Below are 19,173 nucleotides of genomic sequence, written 5' to 3' on the forward strand. Positions count from 1 at the left end.
AGGGGGAGGAGGGAGGGCTTGCATTGGGGAGTTATACATGATATAAATGATGAATTGATGGGTGCTGACGAGTTGATGGGTGCAGCACACCAGCATGGCATAAGTATACATATGTAACAAACCTGCACGTTATGCACATGTACCCTAGAACTTAAAGTATAAAAAAAAAAAAAATAAAATAAAACAATTGCTTGTAAGAATGCAGAGAAAGGGGAATGCTCATATACTGTTGGTGGGAATGTAAAGTAGTACAACCATTATGAAAAATGTCACTATTGGGTATTTACCCAAGGGTAAGAATGAGTATATTAAAGGGATATCTTCACTCCCATGTTTATTGCAGGGCTATTCACAATAGCCAAGATATGGAATCAACTTGTGCCCATCAATATGTGGTTAAAATATGTGGTTATATACATAATGTCATATCATTCTGCCATAAAAAGGGATGATATATTGTTATTTGCAACATGGATGGACCTGTCAGACATTAGTATAAAATAAGCGACACACAGAAAAACAAATACCACATGATCACACTCATATGTGGAATCTAAAAATATTCCCCATGTGAGTGAGATCCTGGCTGGGTGCTGTGGCTCATATCTGTAATTCTATTACTTTGACAGGCCAAGGAGGGAGAGTTATTTGAGGCCAGGAGTTTGTGACCAGACTAGTAATATAGCAAGACCCTGTCTCTAAAAAAACCTTTTAAAATTAGCTGGGTATACTGGCATATACCTATAGTCTCAGCTACTTGGGAGTCTGAGGTGGTAGGATTGCTTAAGCCCAGGAGTTTGAGGCTGCAGTGAGTTATGATCTCTCCACTACACTCAAACCTGGGCAACAGAGTGAGACCTCGTTCCTAAAAAAGAAAAAATTGATCACTTAGAAGTAGAGAATAGGATAGTGATTATCAGAAGATAGCAGGGAGAGGGGATGGGGCAAGACTGGTCAACAGGTACAAAGTTACAGTTAGATGAAAGGGAGAAAAAAAAAACTTTTGATGTTCTATTACACAGTTAGGTGACTATAGTTAACAGTATTTTATTGCATATTTCAAAATAGCTAGAAGAGAGGATTTGGAATGTTCTCACCAGAAGTAAATGGTAAATATTTAAGGTGATAGATATGCTAAATATCCTTATTTTATGATTAACCAATTAGTATGCATCAATTAAAATAAAACTGAAAAAAGTCACAACTAACTCAAGGGTTCACGTGGGAGATATTTTCAAAAAGTTGTTTAAATGATTAATTAATTACAGTTGTAATGAATACTGTGCAGGAGAAATTTACAGTGGTATGTGGGTATATAGCAGAAAAATATGTGGTGTATTTCTTTCTGACCTCTTGCTTCTGCCCTCTGCCTAGAATATCCTTCTCTTATTTCTATTAAAATCCTCAAGCAGCTTCTCACACAAAGGCAAATGTCCCTCCTGCATGTCGTCTTCCTTCCTTCCTTCAATAAGAAGCATCCTTTCTTCCCTTTGCATCCATGGACACATCAGTTATCATTTTCCTTATTCAACATTAAATTTTAGTTGAGAAGGATTTTTTTAATTGCCGTCCATGCACCAATCTCTGAAGGCAGGGATCAGTCTCTTGCACACCTTTATAAACTTCTTCATACCTAATGTAACACCTTGCAAATAAAAGTTCAACATATGTGTGTATTAAGTTAAAAATCATGTTAAAATCCAACTTAGATGATTCCACCCTTTACGCATCAAAAATCCGTTTCAGTCATTTTGTTGTTGTTTATTGTTGAAACAATGAAATATGTCCAACACAGAATCTTAAAAAATGTGAAAAATATAATTATTTCATATTTCTTTTAAAAAATAATATGCAGTGTGTGTATAACACTGTAACAGAGTTTTTTCTTGTTTTATTCATGTTCTGTATTTTAAAAGTTGTGTATAGTAGTGAAGAATATAAACAGAGCAGTAGGACATACAAAGAAAATAATTCTCTTTCTTTCCCTATTTTCACTCATAGGATCCTATTAAAACCTCAAAAACCCTTTTAAGTGAGCACTACTATTGTCCTAATATTGTGAATATTGTGGAGAAGAGGCCTGCATGGCTTCCAGAACAGTGATCCAAGCACGACTGCACAAATAGTGGAAGAGCTGCACCTTACCCAATATCTCTTGCCTACCTGACCTCTTCTCTCAAGAAAAATCCCTCTTTTGTCACAGTTTCCATTTCCTTCACTAGTGTGCTGAAGCTAGCCTGACAGAAAAGGGAAATTTTTATTTATTCATTCTGTTTCTATGAACCAGACATTGTGTTAGGTGCTGGTGTTATAATGGTGAGCCAAGAGCAGATTCAGTCCTTGCTCCCATTACTGTAATAGCTTAGCTTTGTGGTTTGAGAGGTGTGTGGAAATAAACGAAGCCTATCCAAATGAGAACAAGCAAAGATTATCATTCAGAGCTTGCTGTCACAAAGAGAAAACCACCAGGACTTGCATTTGGTACAGACTCACAGGCAGGCGGAAGAATGAGAAAGCATTGCAGTGGAGAAAAGGGAGGGCTTCAGGTGTGCCCTGATTGGAAGCTGTTGGCATGGGGAAGCAGTAGGTGGTCTAACTAGAAGTGAGGCATCTTATGTGATTGGTTGGGAATACGGATTCAACTTTTTCCGATTGGTCCTAAATTGGTAACTGGGGCAAAAATTAAAGAAGCTGTCAATTGTTATTTAAGTCCTGGCTATTTGGAGCTGATTGTTACAGGGGTTATTGTTCAGTTTCCCGGGCTGGTTGATGCAGATAGTAGTTTGTTTTCTTGGATTCATTTCTGTAGATAGGTTGCCTTCCTGGGTTGTATCGCTCCAAGTTGTAGGTCGGAGTTCTATTTTTTATGTTATCTGGCCATTGTCTGCTTGTATATGCAGTTTCTCAGATACAGCTATCAGGGTTTTCTGTTCTTCAACCAAAAATGGTCTATTTTCTTTCTTTTCTTATTAATTATACTTTAAGTTCTAGGGTACATGTGCATGACATGCAGGTTTGTTACATACGTATACATGTGCAGTGCCATGGGAATTGAACAATGAGAACCCTTGGACACGGTAGGGAATAGCACACACTGGGGCCTATCATGGGATGGGGGGGATGGGGGAGGGATAGCATTAGGAGAAATACCTAATGTACATGACGAGTTAATGGGAGCAGCAAATGATCTATTTTCTATTAGTTCATTTCTAGGTTGAAGACCGGGGCTTCCAAGCACATTTTTTCACGAAGAGAAAATGAATAATAGCTATTTTTGAATGATCATCCAATGTATTCCAGACTAAGCCTGATAAATGCAGCCCCTCATTCAATATTCACAATGGTCCTGTGAGGTAGATGCTATTCGTATTTCCATTTTACATATGAGAATGCAGAGACACACAGGCATTAAGCAACTTGCCCAAAGTCCCCTAGGCTAGAAATGGAGGAACAGGGATTTTCAGTAAATCAGTCTGACTATAAACATTTGATTTTAACCCATTTACTCTAATCTGTGCACTATAGTCTCCCTAGAAGCCCCTCAGCAAATAACAGTTCCTTTTTTTACAAAGTCCAAGTATGACAATAGCCACCCAGGCTATTGCAGGGGTGAAGAACAGAATCAGCAGGCACTTTGAGAACAGAGTAAGTGTGTGACTCCTTCAGGAGGACAGACATAAAATGCAAACACAAAGAGGCTTTGGTGGAGGGCACCAACATTCTGAGAAACAGACATATCTATGATTAGCTGTTCATAGTTAAGGACCTTTTTATCTCTGACATTTCTGTGATCCAAAGCTGAGTGTGTATACATCAGTTTTGGGTGCCACATAGATGGCAGCAACACGACATAGACATTCCATCACTATCTTCCCATGCCCCCATCCCCTAAAACTACAATGGTTTAGTGATGTCCTGTGTACTCCTTCTCACCATGATTGTCATACTTTTCTCATTTATGGTTATTTCTTTGCTTCCAGGCAAGGGAAAGGGCCTTCTGAGCACAAGTCTTTGTGCACAGCGTGTGTGCAGTTCATTTGGCCCGTGTACCCAGAAAGGAAATGAAAACATTGTGATTTTCTTGCCTAAAAGACAACTCCCTGAGGTTTTAGAACTAAATTATAACTTAAATCAATAGTTTGCCCTTAAAGGGTATTTTTCATGCATTTGAGGCATGAGAAATGGAATAATAAAAACATTCGCTAAATTTATATAGTATTGTTTCCAAATTATTTGCTCTTTTTTTCTTGTAATAAAAATCCTAGCACTGTTGAGATTATATAAATGTGTTGGTTATTTTACAGTAATCCTAAACATGTCCAACAATGTTTCTTAAGAATTCCAACTCCTTCCATTTGTCTTAAAGCCGTGGTAATAATGAAATATAATGATGATCACGGTGATGGCAGTAGGGTTTTGATGTCCTTGCCACATCATCATCTAAACATATCAATCATAAGGAAGGACAGGACACCCTATCACTTCAGTGTAACTAGGGGAGGCACTTGGGAAGCTCCATTAGCTCTTACAAGGCACTGATATCCTGTTTAGTAAATTACTATTCCTACCTGCTAAGCAGTATGATCCCATGCATGTAGTATGATCCCATGCATGTAGTATGATCCTCCATGCTAAGTAGTAAGTTCCCATTGGCACCACATTCTGGAAATACCACTAACTGTTTCGGAAATCCTGACGTGGAGTGACTGAAGATTGGCCAGACAGCTGATGTTTCTCTGAACACGATGGGTCACCACTATTAATCTACACCTATGTAGTGGAATCTAGGCTGGAAATGAAACCAGTTTACAGTGAGGGTAAAGAATGCTTTTCTTGTGCACAAATTGAGTAAGTGATGTAATCTCACTCATTATCTGTTCTCTCTTTTCCACTCGTTCCTCCTGTGACCATGAACCAACTTTTTCATGAGAATTTTCATGAAATTTCATGAAATTTGTCAGGATCAACTGACAGAGATGTGTTCTTTTTGCATTCAAGGCCTCACTTTCAAACCTGGCTAATGTGTCCATCACCAATGCAAGTACCTGAGCTTATTCTTCATGCTGGATCCTGTGCTAACCATTAGTTCCAAAACATCCAAGCCCGCTCAGGCTGCCTGCCCACCAGATACCTAATCCATTCTCATATCTATTCAGGTCTAGGTTTCTGGTTCTGATTCCTAACTGATTCTCAATTTCTGGCCCTACATCCAGATTTAGCATTTCCCCAACAGTCTTGGCTGTCCACATTGTGCTTGAAAATATAATTTCTAGAAAATGCATCTTTCATTCTGCAACCATAGAAACCATCCCTAGTTTCTATGACTAACTGGTTCCAGTTGGTGATTTAATAGCTGTGTCAACAGGAGTAGCCCCAGAAATGTGGTGGAGGAAAGTGCATAGAGCCTGTTGGTCAGATTGAAGTATAAAGGTCAAAGATAATAGAGAATTTCTATGAAAAGTTCAGCGTGGAAAATTAAGATATAATAAAAAGAGTTTGTTACTTTTTTTCTTTAACACTCCATTGTCATTGTGAGGTTTTAAAACCTGTAGCTAGCATTTGTATCAATGCGAAAAACGGGATATAACTATTTCCAGACTAATCTGAAGCTCCTCCAGTTTGAGAAGGGATACTTACTTCTGCAATAAACTTTTTGAAGTTTTTACAAACACCCTAGACATGGAATTGACCCATGGAATGCCACCTTATACTGATATTTCTATCCAATGACAAGAGAAGTTTCATGTTGATAAAAAATTGAGGAACCTATTTCTGATTGTTGACTCAGCACTTTGGTAATTTAACACTGGTTTCATATACAATTAGCACAATTCAACTCCACATCGCTTAAACCTACTGCCTGTAGAAGCCAGTTGCCTCATTAGAATGACAAAGTGGAGACAAGGGACTTTGAACTGCATTGCACAATGGAATCCCTTTTTTTTTTTTTGCCTCCCCCAACCCATGCCCTACTTCTTGAGAATTTAATTTTCACCTTAATAGAGGGAGCTAACATCCAAGAAGAATTTCCAAGGAATGGGTAATACTCGAAGATTACACTGGTTCTCTAAACCACAAAACAGCTGTCCATTTAAAGGGTTAAGGATCTCGAAAAGATTAACTGGGGTGATGAATGTAAAAGTGCTTTATGAAAGTGTAGGTTGTATATGAAAATAAGAATGAATGCACATGTGTGATTTTGGCATCATTGTTACATAAATCCTGTTGGGACTCCACAGTCCTGTTCAACTCTCCTCTCTGCTAAGAAGCTTACAGTGAGTCCCAGCACTCACTCTCCTCTCTCTCTTCTCCTGTCTTTAATACCATGATTTGACATTTCACATGCATAAGTTGTCATGAGCCATGGCTATTTTCTCGCCAACCCCTGAGGAGAGATATTTATGTATCCCCAGAAAAATAGACGATTTATTTATTGATGAAGGGATTGTAAGGAGATAAATTTGTCGAGACAAGGAATTCCTAGACAGCCACATCTGACGTGTCTGTGTTCCCCCAGCCTGTCTCACTTTTGCCTTGAGACTTGCTGACACCAATATCCCAGGGTAGTTGTGAGCATCATATTAGATAATATATGTGTAAATTCATTGTAAACTGCAAACTGACTGCAGATGATTAATGCATAGGATTACATTCAAAAGTATAGAACAGAATATGTATATAAAAATATTAAAGTTAGATTAAGATTACTCACCAAATATCAGTTAGATGAAGTAATAGTTCTTCCCTCCAGATTAGAGGCTTAAGGTAGAATATGGGATACTCTTAAATTCAGAAGATCTTCATACAAATTCAGAATTTGCAATTACTTTTTGTAGTCTGAGCTTCACTTATTTTCTCCTGTGAAATTAGGCAGTTAGCTACGTTGATTTCTAAATTCTCCTCTGCTTCTACAAGTAAATAAAATGTTGTATGATTTAGCTTGCAGTCATTTCATTTGCATAAAAGACTGCTGGGTAAAGAAGAATAGTCTATGGGAAGTCTACCAAATCTTTTAGCTCATTTCTCTGACTTAAAATGCAGTCTTTGATTCCAAAATTCTTCTAGTATTAGATTATCTCCATTAACATACATTATTTCTAAATTATTTTTATTGGAGTCTTCAGTAGATGTGTAGCACCAGAGAAGATATTTGGCAATTGAGCAGGAATTAATACTATATTGCAAGGAATCTCAGTTTAATCTAAGGAGCTATTCATGAGTAAATTATACAAACATTACTTGGTATAGTAGTCTTGGGGAATAATAACATTTCAGACTATGATGCCCAGAAAAGGCTTTACAGAAGAATTTGATATGAGTTAGGATGTAGTAAGAGATGTAAAAGGGACATCCAGCTGAGGATGCAAAGTGTAATAGTGCAAAGGTGGGAACATACAAAGGATGTTTTTCTGATAACCAGTAAAACAACCTGATTGCAGCAGAAGGTCAGACATGGTGGTGGTGGGAGATAAGGCTTGAATAATAGGTTATCCCTAACTGGAGATGACATTGAATGACATTGAAAGAACTTCAAAGAACTATATCCTTCAGGCAATGGGGAGCAGGTTCCAAACTTTTAAGCAAGACAGTAATGGATTGAAGTGTTATATTAAAAATAAATTGCCATCATTCATCAGCATGAGTTGGAAGAATAGATAATGACAACAAGCAAAACTATTAACACTTTATTCCCACAGTCCAGGCCTGCATTGATAAAGTCTTGAATCAGGTCACTGGCAACAGGATTTGAAAGAAAAGAAGAAAAGCAAAACACTGGGGAGGGAGAATTGTCTGGGTAGGAACAACAAGTGAGAGGAACAAGACAGAAATGCCAGTGAGACTTCAGTTCTGGAGAACTGAGCACATCAGTGGTGCTCTTTGAAGAGAAAGAGGAAGTGCAGGAAACCAAGCATATTTTGAAGAGTTTAATAGTGTCTTTGGTTTCTTTAGAAAGTGAATTTGTATGGTGGAAATAGAGTACAGGAGGGAGGTAAGTATTATCAGAAGTGCCAGGAAGTGATTCTTTCTGATTGAGAATAGATGACATGGTAAAGGCATTACTGGGGGAGTTGAGAACAGTCACTCAAGTCAAACCTGGTCGAAACTTTCTTTGCACTCACTAATTTGTGGACCTGGCTCAGAAGCAGAAAAACGTGAATCTTGGGGTCAGACTCCCTAGCTCTTTATTCCAGCTCTACCACTAACTGGCTATATGATGCAAGTTACTTGACTACCAGTGCCTCAGTTTCTGCTCCTGTAAAAAAAAAAAAAAAGATAATAACAGTGCTCGCCTCTTAGGATCAAGTAAACACATCTATATAAAGGGTTTGGGACATACTATGTTATTTTTAACCTCTCTAAATTTTTATTTTCTCTTGTATAGAATTAGGTTTTACTTATAGATAGACTATAAAAATTTACTTAAGGACAAACTGAGAACTAAATATAAAAAAATGCAAAGCTCTCTGCAAAATGACTGGTTTAATGCCAGTACTCACTTTAAATAAGTAATTCAGTCACTCAATAAATATTTGTCATGTACCTACTATATGCCAGATACTTTCCTAGTAATTGGGGGTGTGTCTGTGAAGAAAACAGATGTGCCACTTGAGACCAAGTGGGGCTGGACAGGCAATGAACAAATGGGTAATCTGATGCCATGTGAACAATGTAAAGCAGGTCAAGGGAAGAAAGAAGAAGGGGAGTGGGCTTAGATAGGGTGGTAAAGGAATGCCTCTCTGACAAGGTGACATTTGAGTGTAGTTTTAGCTGAATGAAATGAGGGAGAAAGCCAAGCAATTATCTATTGGGAAGAGCTTTCAGAGAAAGCCAACCACGGATGCACCATGCCTTCTCAAGTGGGCATGAACTCTGTTGCCTGGAGGACCTCAGAGTGGTGTGAGGTTGGGACACTGAGTGAGAAGTGTGAGGTGAGGTCTGGTTAGGACAGTTCTGGGGAACGGTACTGCTGGATAGAAGTAAAATGCAAGCTATACATGTGATGTTAAATTTTCCAGTGGCTACATTAAAAGAAAAAAAAAAAAGAAATAAACAGTGAACTTAATTTAACTCAATATATTCAAGAGATCATTTCAGCACATAATCACTATAAAAATGTTACCTGGCATGTATATTCTTTTTTTCAGGGCATTGAGGTGGGAGTCACTAAATCTTTGAAATCTGGTATACATTTTCCACTTACAGCACATCTCAATTCAGACCAGCCACATTTCATGTGCTCAGTTGCCACATGTAGTCAGCAGCTTCTATCCTGGTTGGTGCAAATATAGAGTACAGAGTGTTGTAGCTTGTGGAAAGGAATTTGCGTTTTATTCTAAGCGGATTTGGAAGCCATTGGAAAGTTTGGAGTTGGGGAAGGTGTATGTGTGTGGGTGGGGGGAGGACAAGGATGACATGATTTGATTTCATCTTTAAATCGTCACTGAATAGATGTTTCATCAAGTATGAATCATATTTCACACACTTGGTTAAACAAGAAATAGCACCTTGATTTACTTCTTTAAAATCAGATTAAACCCGGTTCCAAATCTCACTTGCTAGGTTGACATTTATTCCTAAACATTATCATGATTTCCCTTCCCTCTTTTTTCCATTTCTAAATTTTAAATTTATTAATTAATTGGGTGTTTGTGTGGTTGTGGGGGGAGGAGGGTAGCCATGCAGTGCTAAAGCATTGGAAAAACTTCCACATATCACTCCACCTTGACTCCTATTATGTTACCCATTTGCTGAGCCCAAATATTCCCAGAAATCTGTGGCTTCCATGCCATCCATAGCACAGGCACATTGACAGAATGAGAGCTTAATACCTGGTGCCCAGACTGCGTGGTTCTTAAATTTAGGAGATACACTGACTTTCCTCTTTTTCTCAGCCCTGGGGACAATTTTTTTTTCTTCCAATTTCTCTTTCTTTCTCTCCTCCCTTTCCTAAAGAATGCCTAATCTTATCTTTTCAATCACTCAAATTTCAAAAGAGACAAGAAGAAGGGAGTCTTCCAGCAGCTCTTGCCCTCCCACCCCATGTCTGGAAGTATCTGATGCAAAGCATTTGAATGGGCTTGACTACTTGCTCAGAACAAATGCATGAGAAATAAGAGGGAACACATGCAAATTAGCACCGCAGTGAATTACCCTGCCACACTAGCTATTATTATTGTATAGAAGACCCTTAATTGGTTATTGAATATTTCTGAAAGTCTCTAAACTGGTTAGATTCACATCAACCAGAAGTGTGATCTGAGTATGGCTTTGCAAAATGTAAAAACCAAAGAAATGACTTCTAAATGATTTATTCATGTCAATTTTCTTCATTTCTAAGGTATTGATTCTTAAAATGGGGTCCCTAAACCGGAATCATTGGCATCACCTGGGAGCTGGGCATGCAGAAGCCTGGCACCACTGCAGTTTTAGCAATCAGAAGCTGCATTTTGCCAGAATCCCCAGATGAGTGATACGCGCATTCAAGTGTGACAAGCATGATCTAAGACACAGTGGCTCTCATTTGGAGCTTATAGTTGTCATCAGCAGTGTCTCCTCCTGATGAATTAATCCATCAAAGGGTGAATACCAGCTGCCTATGATGTGTAAGGTGCTGAGATTAGGCACTGTGGAGGTGCATAACAGTGTAAGGCAGTCTTTGCCTTCAAGTAGTTCACGGTCCAGTTGGAAAGATGAGATACAAACACATAAAAGTGAATAAGGATCTAACAGGGTACAGACAATAGCAGGTCAATGAGAGTTTATAATAGCCAGGTGTTTAGGGAATAGAGAGGTAAGATTTTCAACCAAACCTGAAAGATGAGAAGGATTTATTGTTCCAAATTATATTTCTTTATTCTCTTTGAATCTAAGGTCATAGGAAGAATAATAGGGAGAAAAGGAAAGTTCCCTCTAATGAAGAAGTACAAGCCAAAGGCAGACAGCACTTCTGAGAAAAGCAATACAGTGCCTGTGTCTTTATACACAAATCCAAGCAGAGCATTAGACAGACTCCAGAAGGTGAGAGTTTGCTGCCAGATTTCACTTTTCCTTGCAGCATGTTTGGTGGTGCAGTGCTGAAAAGCAATAGCCAGCAACACATCCTTGCGGAAGCTGTGTGTCCTTGCAAATAGGAGACACATCTCAAACTCCAGATGACCCCTATTGTTTCCAACCAATATGGGCAGGTTGCGGAGGTGTGAAATTGAATATCGTATTCTCTTTAAGCTAAACTCTTCTTCTTACTTCAACAGAAAAATCCCCAGAGGGATCTATAGTGTGTATTTCTCTCATGAGATTGTCTAGGTGTGCAAGGGATTATAAGCATTTGGTGGTCACAGTAAGGGACCTGGGGTTGGAGCCACATGGCCGACTAGAAAAAGACGCTATACTTTGTCCTCATTTGTGCTCCTCGTCCTCTTTCAATATTAATAAAACTTAATGTAGAGCTCCTACCTTTGGTTGAACTCATAATCTTATTTTAGCATTTTAATGATTATTTTTTATGGTTTATAGGGGCCACACTGTCCATAATGCACAATTAGAGGTAAGATGCCCTTTCCGGGGTCAATGGCTCTATACAACTCTTGTAAATATGACTGGTATATTATACTTTTATTATTTGATTAGCTTTAGCAATCAGGAATTTAAGATGTAATTGAATCATGTCAAGCACATTATCATTGCACATGAATCTAAGAAAAGAATGTGATGAGTACTCCATAGGTTTAATTCAGAGTTATTTAATTGTTTTATCCTAAAATACAGCTCCTCTCATCTCACTGGAACTCATACACTAAATTGGGACTTCTGGCTGCCAGAATTCATTTGTGTTCTTGGACTTTCACTTTGAAAACATCCAAGGGAGACCAGGAATCCTGCTGATAGCAGAGTAAGCCTCAGCTATGAAAGTCAAACTGGTGATTAATATAAAGAAAACCTTAATCAGTTTTAATGAATACAAATAGCATAATGCTTCGATCGGGGCAGTCCAGGGAAATGTTTAGTGTGGTTCTGTGGGTGGAATTCAACCATTTATTTATAAAAAAGACACTATTAAGGTAAGAGGGTTCCTGGTTATGGCAAACAACAATGATGGGGAAGGCACATGGAAATATTTATTCATGCATGCATAGTAAGCCTTCTAAGGGTGGGCTCTTCTTAAAGAATACTTTTTCTGTTCAGTGCAGCATGAACACCCATTGAGCAGCTAGCATGAGAAGTGGGTAACTGTCAACTGGAAAGAATGGCAAACTAAAGTCTATACTAGAAGTTAGTCCGGGCAAATGAGAGAAGTTGAGGACACACTGGTTAGGCAGGGTTTTAGGTCAGACTTCCTGGGCTTGGATCCTGATTTTTCCAGTTTGTTCCTATACTGAAGGAAAGACTGGCTGGGTTGAATTTACTGAAAAGCTGTATGTGTGTATTCTCTGTGTCCACCCTGCAAGTTAGTTAGTGTCTCTCTGTGACTCAGGTTCTTCACTTGTGATATAAGAGTGCAGTAGCAATTCTGTAGATAAAAAGAGCAAATATATGTGTATAAGTAAACATGAAGATATTTATCATATATAAATTACGTATCTTAGAAGAATAACCGGCATATACACTGCAAATGTGTTAGTTCTTCTTCTTACATTGTTGTAGTTATAATAATTATTATTGCTGTTGAGTTGTAAATGAACTGGTATTACAGGAAAAGAAATCAATAACATGACTCATGAAACAAAATTGTTTCTAAGTCTCTCACTTTCCTTAAAGTGTTAAGAATATGGAGTGATTGCTCAAGACTTCACTGGGGACTTGAATACTCTACAGTTAGAGAAATGCAAAGGTTTAGCCAGCAGGAGAAGTAGTAGTGCTACAGATATGCAAAGAAGGTCCAGAGGACTTAATGTTTAAATTGAAATCTTAAGGATGAGGAGAAGTTAGTCACACAAGGATGATGACTGAGGATATGTGCAAAGGCCTTGAGATATGAGAAGTATTGCCCTTTTAGAGAGTGCAAGCAGTTTGATTTCATTGGAAATGGCAGTGGGATGGGTGTAAGTGTGGTGAGAGCAGAGACTTGCAAAGAACAGGGAGAAGATTATGAAGGGCTCCTATGTCATGCCACAAGCTTTGGACTCATCAGAATGAGAAGTGGTTGAAAGATTTTAAAAAGAAAAGGGAGGGAGAGGGATGATCAAATTTGGTTTTGAGCTATCATCCTGTGTTCAGATGGTAAATGGATTGAAGAAGATTAATATCGGGGGATAAGAGTCTTTTTAGAAGACTTTCATTGTAATTCAGACAAGAGATGTTGGTACCTAAAAATAAACAGAATGGAGTCCTATCATATTACTGGCATTCTATTATACATTCTAAGCAACAAAGAGAGGGGAGGGAATTGGATAAAGAAAACAGACATAGAGAAATAGCACTTTAGATAATGCCAACACTTCGTCATTGGGTGAAAGGAGCGTATGCTCCAGAGAAAGCCCAAAATGTGAGATACAAAACTCTTGTTTTTCAATTTCTGTGCATCGCACCATATAGATATCTCACCATGCTAAATGTCATAACAGGGTTTAAATATGTATATATTTTCATCCAATATGGTCCCTAAATACATTTTAATGTCTTCATCTAGTGCTCAGCTGAAGAAACAGCAATTTGTTCCAACACTAGAGAGAAAACTGTGTTGGATTTACTGAGAAGGAGTAAGTCTGCCTCCACTGGGGCACCTTCCCAAGGCATTCCCGATAATTGTAACAATACATGACTTTCACCTAGCCTCAACTGTTTACAGCCTGATCTTTAAGTAAGGTATGACTTTCCTGCAGTGACATTGGGAATAGCAAAGTGGAGGGGATTGGAGAGATTGAATAGGCAGAATTAACAACACCTGGTGAGGACTTGCATGTGGGATGTAAGAGGTAGGGAGGCATCAAGATTGATAACTGGGATTCTAACTTGACAGAATTTTCTAGCCTTTACCTTCCAGTTCTCCCAACATCATCAAAAAAGTTGGGGAGATTATTGCTTTACACCCTGGGTTCTGGATTTTATAGGGACAAGCTGGGCTCCTCCTTGGAGAGGGATGTTGGGAAAGTCACGCTGCAGACTCACATGCCCTCCCCTTCTATACAGTGATAGGTTCCAATTTAAAGAAATAGGAAAAATATGGCCGGGCGTGGTGGCTCACATCTGTAACCCCAGTACTTGGGGAGGCCAAGGTGGGTGGATCACCTGAGGTCAGGAGTTTGAGACCAGCCTGGCCGACATGGTGAAACCCCCATCTCTGCTAAAAATACAAAAATTAACCAGGCATGGTAGCGGGCACCTGTAATCCCAGCTACCCAGGAGACTGAAGCAGGAGAATCGCTTGAACCTGGGAGGTAGAGGTTACAGTGAACCGAGATGGTGCCATTGCATTCCAGCCTGGGCAACAAGAGCAAAACTCCATCTCAAAAATAAATAAATAAAAAATATGGGAGAAACAGACACAATTGAAAAGCTATAATCAGATTCTCTAACGGTTCAAAAGAGTATGTGGAATTCCCAAAAGTTAAGGTACTCAGACCCTATAATCTACCAAATAGGTTTAAAGCAAGTAAACTCTCCAGAGCTAAAAGAAATATAGTTGCCATCTGACAGGTGAATAAGCAGGGTGGCAATGAAAAGAAAAAAACTAGGGATTAGTCTAAACTCTGGGGAGGTAAATAATTTCCAGGGTTGACAGGCAGTCAAAGGCAATCCAAGAAGATAGATGAGCCAAGTTCAGTAAATCTTAGTGTAATCCTCATGCCAGAGGCTGCTCTGACATGAAGGACTGGTGTATATTCTAGGAATTTATCACATTTCTTCAGCTGAAGCCTCCACTCTGAAATCTGCTTCAATATACCCATACTAGCTCCTGGAGGGGCTGAGTGGAGAGGAAATTGGTAAGGAGATTAGGGGAGCTACAGGCCTTCACCCTTTCATTTCAAATAGAACAGCTATGTTTGGATCTTCCTCTGGGATTTGACTAGAAGAAAGAACTCTAGCTATACTGAAAAGTTTGCAGGACACTTCAAGAACTCAAGTCATGTAAAGGGCATATGGTATTTTTTGCCCTTGCTTGTTTCAGTAACCCCCTAGACACACCAGTGGTGATCTTGCTGTCCTGTAGAATCCCTACTCCGTGCAGCCCATTCAGTTGGGGAGTTTCTGTCTTGAAAATTCCTTTGGATTTAATGGATCCTGTAATGCATTGTGCCTGCATCACTTGATGCTTTATAAGACGCCCAGCTTCTCACCCATAAGGTATCAGTTCATCAATTAAGGCAAATTTCTGTGGCTGAATTAACCTTTCAATTTGAACTGTACTGTGACATTATCACTTCTTTTTTCTTTTTTTTTTTTTTTTTTTTTTTTTTTTTTTTTTTTGAGACGGAGTCTCACTCTGTCGCCCAGGCGGGAGTGCAGTGGCGCGATCTCCACTCACTGCAAGCTCCGCCGCCTCCCGGGTTCAGGCCATTCTCCTGCCTCAGCCTCCCTAGAAGCTGGGACTACAGGCGCCCACCACCACGCCCGGCTACTTTTTTTTTTTTTTTTTTGGTATTTTTAGTAGAGACGGGGTTTTACCGTGTTCGCCAGGATGGTCTCAATCTCCTGACCTCGTGATCCGCCCGCCTCGGCCTCCCAAAGTGCTGGGATTACAGGCGTGAGCCACCGCGCCCGGTCCGACATTATCACTTCCAATGATTACCTGGTAATGAAACAGACCATTGCAACTAGATCAGTTGTGGGAGGCTCAAAGGGCTGCATTGGAAGGAGAAGAATGCCAGTTGCTCTCTAAAGCTTCCTCAAGGGCTCCTGTGAGAGGCAATCAGAGGAAACAGAATAGATTCAAAGTCAAAAGATGTTCAAGGAAATCTTGGCCAGATTCTAGTTTTCCACCTCTTTGATTCTCATTTAGCATTGGGGCAATTCTTGTGAAGTACTCACACAACTATTTAGGCAGCTAATAAAGTACAACAGCTAAACTATGCTGCACTAGGATAGTGTTTCAAACAAATTCAGGTAGCACAGCCACCTAAACGAATGGTATTTTTGAAAAACACTATGAGGTAATCAAGTTGATATTGCAAAATAAATATGTCACTGCACTAAATTACATATCATTGTAGACTGCTTTCTAACAGAGACTATTGAGACCGGATGCCAAAGGTTTAGGCCAAAGTTATAGAAGAGATACTTAAAATGAAAAAGATGGTATCTATAAACTTAATTTTCCCTGCAATGTGAGAAATGACTGCCATCCATCAATTTTAATGGTAGATTTCTGTGGCTCTTCTGAGCACCATTGAATTAGGTTATCAAGGCTTGCCAGGAAGTGGGAAGTAATTAGAAAAAGAATAGAACTTTCTAATTCCATAAAGGTAGGTGGTCCTGTAATAGTAATAATAGTAATAACTCCTCTGACCCATACTAAAAGTTTCATCCAGACAGAATATAGAGCCTAGAATCCACTTTTATTCTTACGGCTGCTGTGGGATTGCTTCCTGTGAATGTCATGTCTTAAACCACTGAATCCCTGTTGGGAAAGGCAGTCTCCTGTGTGTTAGTCTTTTGACTCCTTCTTAGTGGCAATGTGCCATGGTCCTAGAACATTTCATTGCAGAGAAATAAAGAACCTTTATAGCCTGTGCTATAAAGGTTCTTTACTGGAATCCTTGGGAGTCTTTTTACCTATTTCAGACTTGAAGTGTACTTCTTTGCTTAAGCATGTGCATCAAATGGCACCTGACCAATCCCACTGCTATATCTGGTCCTTGAGGGGAGAGAGTGGCTCACGAGTGTGAGCAGACCATCTTCCTGCTGCACGGTAAGTCCTGCTGGCTGTGGGCACTAACATTCATTGTCGACGCTCATCTTGCTTTGTCTCTTCTCTATATGCGTTTAGTGTTGGTCCATTCAGTGCCTGTATGAATGGTGTATTTCTTGGTGACCCTGGCAACTGCAAACTATGCAGAGGGTTGACATCTTGCAACTGCTGCTTCTAGTGGTAAACAATGTTAGGCTCTTTGCCATCATCCATGCAGTGGGATTCCTCCAGTGGAACTGGAAACAGCTGTCCTTTGCTCAACCATTTCTAGCAGCAGTGCAGATCTATTTCCTATGAAATCTAAGTAATGGCCTGAAAACAGTTAAGGGCAATATACTGTGTACTATTGTAGTATTAAGCTTCCCTAATGGACAGCAGAGTTCTCCTGTTGTTCCAGGAGTACTACTAAATTTAAAAAAAAAAAAAAAGGAAAGAAAGAAAAAAAATCTGTTTTGTTATCCACATGCTTTAGAACTCTGAGCCTTTATTTGTACTAAAATTATATCAAATGCTTTGAGTATTACTGCATTTCATTATGATGAAATTAATATATACATGTCTTAGTCTGCGTGCCCTCAAAGACAAAGCCTGAGATAAGGTTTATGTGCATGCAGAAAGTGTATTTGGGAGGAGGAGGGAGAGACCGGAAGACTGAAATAGGAGAGACCGGAAGACTGAAACAGGAGAAAGACCAATGCAAAAGTTTGTTATGGTGCTGGTATTCTGGGCACAATGATCTGGTCACTGCTGTGGACAACCAAGGATACATTGCTGGGACCTGTTGAGGAGCCCTAAAAATGCATTTAACATTACAATAGGGTATTTCTCTGATGACCCTATCCCTGTGGGTTAAAGATTGCCTTGTGGGGTATGAATGCTCTAAATCACCTGCAGTCAAAGAGCAGAAAATCTATGGAGAGGGAGCAAGGTGTGGTGGGGCCCCCCTGCCGGAAGCCGAGTGACACAGGAGGGGCTTAAGTTAAAGAATTTAAGATGGGTTGCAAGAGGTGGCTGAATGAATACCTAACATAGAAAAACTTGGAAAACCAAAAAAAAAAAAAGGTTTTGCTTTAAGTAGAAATTACCCATTATCATATCACCCAGAGAACTACCGGCCATTGTTCTAACCTCATTCTGGATAGGAATTTTATTTTTTAATTTCATATTTCACAGCTTTTTAATAATTAACCATTTTTGTATCTTCAATATATTTTCATGTTAATAAATACACTTCTGTGACACTTTTAAATGATTGAACAGTATTTCATTAAACAGACGTGCTAGTATCTCTCATCTCTTATGGTTGGTCATTTAGATTGTTCCTAATTTTCTATCATTTAAAAAAAAATGAAGACTAATTTATTGTATACTCGTTCAATTATTCCTTTAACATTAACTCCTAGAAGTGAGATTCCTACATCAAAGCTGTCAACATTTTTAAGGCTTTTAGTGGCTAATTAGCCTCCAGAAAAATGATAACTATCCCCATCATTGTGTAAAGCTGTCGGCATTTGATATTATTATTATTATGCTGTCTCCATTTGATACTATTGTTTTCTAACTTCTAGCAATTTAATATGTAGTTATCTTTTATAATTAATTATTAAGTAATTTTTGTGTTGTCTTCAATTTTAACTTTTGTTCCTCCATTTCTAGTGAACTTTTAAAATTTTCAAAATTTATTGACAATTTGTATATTTAATTTTACACCTTTTTTATTTGTGTTATTTGTCCATTTTCTGTTTAGGTCTTCATGTTTCTGTTATTAACCAGTAATTAGTCATTTTAATATTAAAAGGACTTTAAAAATATATTATAATTATGCAATTATAATAATATATAATACATATGCAATTAAAGATAAAATATCTGTCTAAATACGTTATCATATGCAAACTTTAAATTGTCCTTATTTATTCATTAATGGGCTTTTTGATATTTAAATTTAACATTTTATGTAGTCAAAGATATCACTATGTTTGGTTGTGATTTCTGTCTTTGGAGATAATGCTCATGAAGATTTTCCTCTCCCCAAAAGTATAAAAATTCACCTACACTTTAATAGTCCTTTGTGGTTTAATTTTCTACATTTTTCTACACTTGGAATTTCTGTTACAATATGGCATAAGGTCAAGATTGAACCTTATTATTTTTCTCCAAATAGCTGATGATTTACCTCAAAAATTTAACATTAAAGGCCAGGCACAGTGGCTCATGCCTGTAATCCCAGCACTTTGGAATTCTGAGGTGGGTGGATCACAAGGTCAGGAGATTGAGACTATCCTGGCTAACATGGTGAAACCTCATCTGTACTAAAATACAAAAAA

Source organism: Rhinopithecus bieti, unplaced genomic scaffold (assembly GCF_001698545.2).
Source record: "Rhinopithecus bieti isolate Rb0 unplaced genomic scaffold, ASM169854v2 scaffold_10315, whole genome shotgun sequence".
Taxonomy (NCBI): Eukaryota; Metazoa; Chordata; class Mammalia; order Primates; family Cercopithecidae; genus Rhinopithecus; species Rhinopithecus bieti.